The 7,333-nt window shown below is 47.4% G+C and overlaps 1 pseudogene; it reads right to left on the reverse strand.

Moving 5' to 3' along the window:
• Positions 1–305: 305 nt before the first annotated feature.
• Positions 306–2,198, reverse strand: LOC110340904 (annotated as a pseudogene).
• Between the last annotated feature and the right edge of the window lie 5,135 nt (positions 2,199–7,333).

A 7,333-nucleotide genomic window follows, 5' to 3' on the forward strand; every position in this document is an offset into this window, starting at 1 on the left:
ATCATAAATAATATATCACCACACCCTTGACCATGAGTATCACCATTTCATCTGCTGCTGCCCTAGATGTACAAATTGTGTCAAACAGGAAGGAAGTGTGTGCTGCCAGTGCAGGAGGCCTGTTCTCTTCCAGATTTTCACTCATTCACTCGTTCATTTTTTTTCTTCCAACTTTATTTAGAAAACCAGGTTTGGCTCCGTAGGTCAGAGGTTAGAGCACTGGTCTTGTAAAACCAGGTTCTGGTGCCCCTCCAGTCCCTCCCTGAGGGAAAGAACAGGAGGGAGGAAAGGTGGAGAAGGGCCCCCTACAGTTGCCTCAGCACTCACTTCCTGTCCAGCCCTTTCTTGGCTGCAGCTTCTCACCTCACTCACCTCCGTGCTCCTTGCCTGTGGGACCCTCGGCTTTTCCTAGGCCACCAGGAACCATGGGGTCAGTAGAGGAGGCTTAGTGCTACTGGCCAGGTCCCAGGTAGCCTCGGCCCTCCCGCTGCTGGTGCTGCCTGCGCCCTGTGCGTCTCTGTACTCTTCGTAGCTCTCCAAGAGCAGGCAACCTGCCTCCTGGTCGAGAACAGTCTTCTGGGTTAGAAGCCTCAGCAGGGACTTGGTCAGCAGTACTTGTCAGATGCCATCTGGTCCCTCTTGAGCATGCTGGCACAGACCTCACCATTGACACCCACATTTGGGTGGAAGGAAGATCTTAGTCAGGAAATAGCCCTTGGGTAGGGAGGCAGGAAGTCCTTGCACAATAGGAGCTTCATACAGAACAGACTTCCGTCATAAGGAGTTTCCTCATGGCCTTTCATAGAACCTGCTGTTGGTGATGTCCTCCTCATTGGGAAGGTTTTCATGCTATCAGGTGGGTCGGTAGTAGGCATGGCCATCCCCTTGTACATCAGGTGGATGATGTGAGGGGGCAGATTCTCTATGTTGGAATTTATGACTTTGGCAGGCCATGGGGGAGCACCAGTTGCTAGCCCCTGGATCCCGGGGAGGCCCCCTACACTCCTTCCACCCCAACTAACTCGCACCCCCACCACAAAAATGCTGGTGACGTATTTTTTTGTTGCACTCTCGTTGTTACTATTTTAATGACTCTAATGATGACTGTGACTATGCTGTAAACACCTTCAGGTGAACTTCTGAAGCTGCTATGGAGCCCTGTGCCCACAACTGTGCCCAAGGTATTCCCTGATGGTCACCTTCAGAGTTGTCCTCACCCTGGTAACAACATAGCCCACTTCACATTTCACCCAGAGACTATGCAGTATGCATGATCTGGAAGTCAGTGCTGGTGCTTTGTGCATTGACTTTGCTGAGGGGGCAGCCTCCTTGGGAGACCTCATAATTGATGGGCAACTTTTCCCAGGCTCTTTTTCTAGCCACTCAGGGAGACACTTGTGTGTCACTTGTTTGCTCTTGGATTATCTGTATGCCACTTTCTGGAGCACTTGGTTAATGCATATGTTTGCATCTAGTGGATGTTTTTGTATGTACAGATTTGCATGTACATATGTGCACAATGGCTAGAAGTTAGCCTTGGGTGTTGTCATTCCTCGGATGCCATACTTGTTTTTGGAGGCAGGATCTCTCACTAATATATGGAACTCAGATTTGTTTATGCTGACTGGCCAGAAAGCCCTAAGGATCTTCCTGTCTCCACCTCCCCAGTGTTGGAATTATAAGCATGTGCCACTATACATGGATTTTTGTTACATGTATACCTGGGGATTGAACTCAGGTCTTCATGCTTGCATGGTAGGATCTTTACCAACTGAGCCATCTTCCCAGCCAGCTGCTCTTCAGTGTTTTTCCAAAAGGGTCCATTAATATTGCTTGTCTTAGTTTACCCTTGAATTGGGTCATAAAAGAAAGACTAGTGGAGTGGGTATGTGCCCTCCATGACTGGCTAGTGCAGGTTGAAGGGCACAGTCGATCCTATTCATGGGCACATAGGTGTCTGTGATGGAGGCTATTGTCTCCTCACCACTTTCTGAAGCTCCACCACACCCCACAGAGCACCTAGAAGCACCTGGTCCCCATCGTGTAATGCCACCATTCACCAACCTCAACCCTTGCATGCAGTAATAGCCTTGGGCAAAAGGATTTGAAGTGGCAGATAACTGCACAAAACCATAGATAGCTCTACCTTTGAGGTTCTCTTGCCAGAGCTTCCAGAAGCCCCACAGCTGGATGGCCATTTATGTTAACCTCCTAGTTAGAAATTAAGCTCCGATCTGGAAATTAAGGATTGTAATTTAGCATTAACCCAGACGTCAAGATGAAATGAGACATACTGTGGGGGGAAATTGAATTCCATATTGCCAAAGGCCCATTTTATTTATAATAACCAGGCACTCACATCATGCCAATATTGATGGATCATATCTTTAAATTTTTGATAGCCCATTCATTTCTATAATTACATTTATTTCAAATTAAATAAGTCTTGCACACCCTTGATATTCAGAGAGACAAAATTAATTTGTGGATCAGAATGGTTGAATGCCATTCAACCCCTGGAACTGTCCTTCCTAGAAGCCCTTGGAGAGTGGCATGGTGCCATTCAGAGATGACTCCACTTGCATATGAACAAATGTAACCTGGAAGGGGCTGTCAGGCCTGGAATGAAGTGTCATGGCAGAGGTGACCACACATGGACTTGCTCCTTGGTAGGCTCAGGTCAAGTATAGAGCGGAGACCACATAGCAGCAAAAAGACTTTGCCCAGAAATCAGCAACCTCTTGTTTCAGTGGATCAAGTTAACTCAGAAAGCCTGTAGAATAAGTGACTATGGAGAGCTCATCCCCAAAGGGTGCATCTACAGCACCACCCACCAAGGCTCTAAGAGCATGACAGAAGAGAACCAGAGTTTGAGAGGAACAACAGCAGCACAGTAGTGTCTTCTGGACATGACAGCAATTGCACCGATGAATGCTGAGCAGTATGGCTGCTTGCACAAGGCCTGCACAAGACCAATCCAGTCAACATTCCTGAAAGGATGGGGTGGGAGGCAGTCAACATTCCAGCATGGATGGGGTGGGAACTCACAAGACTCCACTACTAGTTGAGAAGATGCAGGTAGCAATAGCAGTTAGGAGAAAGTCAGTGTTTTTCAGTCTCTGGTTAGCCATACTGCAGTGGACAGCCCAACACACCTATGAATGCAGGCAATACTAATTGAACATGGTAGAACACAGGAACACACACACACACACAATCAAGAACAACAGGAAGCTTGCTGTGAGATTGTGTCTCCTAGGAATGTCAGAGAAGTTACATCTATGAAGATTCGCCAATATGGTTACCTAAACAAGACTTGCACAATGATGACATATGGACATGGAAGGGGGAAAACATATGAGACCTCAACACTAGATAAAGAACTATAGGCAACTGAAGAATGCTGAGAGTGTGAGAACTAGGACATGAAGTTGAGAGGGAGGAAGGAAGGGACTTAGGAGGAATTGAATGGTGTGTGGGGGGGGAGATTTGGCAAGAATAAAATGCATTCATGTGTGAAGGAGAATCAATCAATTAGTTAAAAAAATCAGAACCACAGCCCCAGGTAGGAGCCTTGGCTTTCAGAAAAAGAAATTAGTGGAGAGTTGTGGTGAGTGTTGTGTGACGTTTCCTGTGGTGACATGACCAAATGTCTATTCACCCCAGTTAGAGTCTTGATGGCATACAGAAGAAATGATTGCCAAGTCTAGCCTAGTGAGCTGGTGAGTTTACCAGGGTACTCATGGATGCACAGGTGAATCAAAGATAGTTGCATCACTGGAAAGTCCATCCCAATCTCTAGAGACCCTGCACAATTTGACCTGAAGGCAACTCCAGCAAAGACAATCCACTCTTCCCAGCCTTCCCAGCAATAGATGCGGTGCTGGCAGCCTTGAGAAAGGGCCTTGGGAATCTTACAGGTTTCAACTTTCCAGGGCATTTGTGTTTACTTCCTGAGCTGTATGGCACTCCCTCCTGCTTCAGGAAACTTCAGTTAGGAGGTAATTGCTATACATGTGATCATCCTTGCAGGGTTCAACCATTCACCCTTCCTGAGGATGGCAGAAAAGCCCACGACTGCCTGCTCAACCTCTGTCCCTTGCTAGAACCCATCTCCTGGCTCACTGGCTTGTCTCAGAATGGACTTGTGAATAAATGTGACTGGCCTCCTGAACATCTGATCCCTAGACATATGAATGATGTTGGCAGGTTTGAACTGACCATCTAGCATGGTCAGCCAGACTCAATACCATACACACTAGGAGAAGCTGATCCAAAGAGGGCCCATAACTGCCTCACAGGGGTAGTTAGAAGTAGAGAGAGCTGTGGAGAGGGAACTCAATCAGGAAAGTGCTCGCCTTGCAAGCATGGAGACCTGAGTTCAATTTACAGAAACCATACTTAAAAAAAAAAAGCCAGGTGTAACACATACCTGTGATTGCAGCATTGGGGGGTGGATCCTCAAGGCTCAATGGACAGCAGTTAGTTCCAGGCCATGGAACTTGGCAAGTTCCAGGCCATGGAGAGATTGTCTGACAAAAAGATGGAGAGTGCCCGAGGTTGTCCGCTAACCTCCACAAAAACACATCCATGGGCACCTGTGCTCAAACATAAGCACAGGCATTCACAGGCACTCACACCCGTGCACACACACACACACACACACATACACACACACAACATACAAACACACACATACCATTAACACACACACATACAAACACACACATACCGTCAACACACACACAAACCAGGTAAATTCAGAAAATTAAAAGGGTTATACTGTTCTGTTGGGGAAACTGTTAAGCTCCTGCAGTGCCCACAGTCACCCCGACACTGTCATAGTTAGGGAGATAAGCCAGAGTTCACTGTAGTAACGAACCTGCTCAAGCCATGAACTAATAAACCCGCTCTGCACACCCTCTCTAAACACCAGTCCACTTCAAACTTTCCCCTAAGAAAACTTAAAAAACAAACAAAACCCTAGTCTCTTGATTCTATTCTGTGGGTGTCTGAAAATCAGCTCAAAACAGCTACGAGCCCTCCTGAGTAAATTCCCCATTGCTTTTGCATAGTTTTTCCACACCTTTAATTCAGATCCTGCTGGCTCCCTCTCCAGAAGTCTCACGCTGTTGTGATCATGTTAATATTTCAGACCATCTGGGCCTGCAGAAGGAAAAGGAAAGAGTCCCTAGGCACTTCTGAGTGTGATGCGAGGTCTCAGGACACCATGCTCTGGGGGCTTCACACAGTACACACCCCCAGCCAAAGAACAGTGTTTGCCGGTGATTGACCTGTGCTCTCTCTGTCCTGTCACCTCCTCCAGTGGCCTCAGGTGGCTCTCCACACACTGAGGTATCCATCAAGGCTTGCGTACCTGCAAAAGTATTTTGTGACCATTACACAGAGGCGATATCGAAGGTTCAGTGCTCACTGGGGCAGGAGGGCTAGCTCAGCTGCTAAAGTGTTAGCTGTGCAAGAATGAACTCTGCATCCCTGTCTCTAGAACCTACCTAAAACATTGGATGAGGCTGAATGAGGCTATAACCCCAACACAGAAGGAAGGAGATAAACGCTGCAAGATGCTCATGGTCCCTCTTCAGACCAGCTCCTCCTAGTGTGTTTGGTATAAGTGGCAACCTATCAGTCTGGCCAGTCAGTGAGCACTGGATTCAGCGAGTACCCGTGTCTTAAGAGACAGGTGGAGAATGATGAAGGAAGACACATAGTGTTGACTTCTGCATCCACACAGGCATTTGTACATGTGCTCATGTGCACACATATATGCTATACTACATACAAACACAACAATCGCCATACATTGAGCCTCCTAATGAATGCTGCTTATGAACCCAGGAGGGAAAGGAACTGCATGTGTTGCCCATATGAATCTGATGTGGAGACCCCAGGACCCCTGGTGACTTCTGGCTAGCATTGTTTGTGCTACAGAAACAGTCAAAGGATGGAGGTCACCTGTCTCTGAACGGTTGCTTGTTGGCCCTCCTCCATCTAAGAATGAGTGGGCAAATAGCAAAGATAACAGAAAGAACTTTATTGTGAACTCAGGGTCAATGGCCTTTAAAAGGGGGGAAACTTAACAACCAATTGACACGTAGCAGTGGGGTGCTAGCTGACAGTCCCCACAGCTCTGAAAAGCATTCCTGCACAAAGCTCTCAGGGTGCCCTGAGAGCAGTCCCCGAGCTCTGCAGGTCACCAAGGGGAGTTGCAGGACAATAGCTTTTGAGGCCTGGTGTCTCAGGTCTCTGCTGGCTAACTCAGGAATGAATCCCTCTGCTGGCATCTGCCCATCACATCCTGGAGGCTGACTGATCATCCTGCCTGGGAAGAAACCTCAAGTATGAGGAGCCAGCCAGGACTTCTCTGAAGTCTCAGCAAGGACAGAAACCTCTGGAAAGGAGGTGCCTTCTCCATCTCCAGAAAACCTCCCATCTAGAAAGTCCATCTGGTAGCCTGGATCCCGGTCCTGACGTTTGTGTCTTTCTCTGTTGAGTTGCACAGTGAAAGCTTACATCAGGACCACCAAATTTACTGAGGGCCAGCTGGGTCCCGATTGACTAGATCTTTAACTATATTTAGCCAGTCAGGAACAAGCTGCCAAAAAGTTACCATCGGTTCCTTGTTATTGTGGTCATATTAATTTGCCGTTGTCTACAGTTTTCTGACCGGTTGTTCTGTTTGGGCCACCAAAATCTGGATCCTTCATGCAGCTGGGTATGTTGTTTCCATGGAGACTTGACCTCTGAACTTGAGTGTTTCACCCATCATGTGGGTGCTGGGGACCAAACCCAGGTCTTCTGCAAGAGCAGAACATCGCTCTTACCCACTGAGCCATCCCTTCAGGCCTACCCAAGGATCTTTCTAGAAGGTAGGATAGTGGGTTTTTTTGGAAAGGTTATCTCTGCCTCTGGGGGACCACACTTGAGGAATAGTTTGACTTTGATTATGATAAGGGGACTTTCTATTTCGTATTTTAGAGACTCACTTGTACTCCGTATTGTAGGAAGGAATCAGCACACAGGCATCATCGCCAGATCAGCACACATGTTCACTGTCATGGTTGATTTGCTCCTGGGTTAACTACTGGAGGAGTCCCGGGTTGATATTGGAAGACACCAACTAAACTCAACATTTCTGCAAGGGAGAGACACACAAGAGGCATACACCTCAGAGGTCTGGCCAACTGTCTGACAAGAGAGGCAAGACTAAGCCCTGGAATGATTGACACCTTCATTCTGCCCACCCCTCCCTTTATAATCTGCCTGCTGGAGATGAGGTGTAAACAGGTGTTTAGGATATTGATCCACTGTCTTT

This window comes from Mesocricetus auratus, unplaced genomic scaffold (genome assembly GCF_017639785.1).
Source record: "Mesocricetus auratus isolate SY011 unplaced genomic scaffold, BCM_Maur_2.0 Super-Scaffold_100676, whole genome shotgun sequence".
NCBI lineage: Eukaryota > Metazoa > Chordata > Mammalia > Rodentia > Cricetidae > Mesocricetus > Mesocricetus auratus.